This window comes from Penaeus monodon, chromosome 27, assembly GCF_015228065.2.
Source record: "Penaeus monodon isolate SGIC_2016 chromosome 27, NSTDA_Pmon_1, whole genome shotgun sequence".
Lineage (NCBI taxonomy): Eukaryota > Metazoa > Arthropoda > Malacostraca > Decapoda > Penaeidae > Penaeus > Penaeus monodon.
In genome coordinates this window covers 36,098,109-36,098,993 of record NC_051412.1, presented here as the reverse complement: position 1 = coordinate 36,098,993, position 885 = coordinate 36,098,109, and positions in this window count along the sequence as shown.

Below are 885 nucleotides of genomic sequence, written 5' to 3'. Positions count from 1 at the left end.
CGAGGATAATCGCTTGATTAATGATCGCAAGTGATCGGAGACAGAATCATGGCAGAATGTTTGTCCGTCATCGTTCCGAGATGTTCAGGGCCAACGTGAAACCAGGAAAAATAGGAGCCCTTTTTCCTCCTTTCATTTTTCCATTTCATTTTGGTTTTGGATTAACAATTGCCGTAATTTGTAGTGTAACCACGTTGAGGATTTTCCAATCTGTTAATCAATCTAAGCTAAGTAAAATTTGTTTACAGTGTTATCAGTTGCTACTAAAACGAAACAGAAGAGATATGATAACAGATTCACGAAACGTCGTCACTTACTCGCTGTGCAAACAAAGGAAATCAAACCCTTGTCTCTCACACTCGAGGAGCTGAAAGGAAAGCGATCAGAAACATCATATCAATCCTCCTCCGCGCGCTATTAGAATGATGCAGCCGGAGAGCGACCTCGGGAGCGTCCCTTTGTGCGCGAAGACGAATTCTGGATTTTAGCCGAAGTGTCACGCGACCCCAAACACGATGATTTGCGAGAGCGATCTCGTACATCACGTAGTGAGCAGACGAGATATTGACGCCTCGCTATTTTCTCGAACCATTTTCTCTCTTTAGAAGCGAGGGGGAAGGCCGCGGGAAAGGAGGGCGAAGGAAGGGGGCGGGAGGTTGATAAACATATTTTCTCGGTGAACGGGCAACACTCCATTCCTGGCTCTAGTCTTGGGACACCTTGATTTCCTGTCCAGGACATTTTTAATCAACGAGATGTGAAAGAGATCTTGTGCGGAGGTCGCCTTTTGTGCCACGCGCTTCTTTTTTATCAGAAGCCGAGAGGTGTCATGTGTTCTGTGGCTTATGGATTTATCCATTCTGGAACCATCCGATGAGGGTCGAG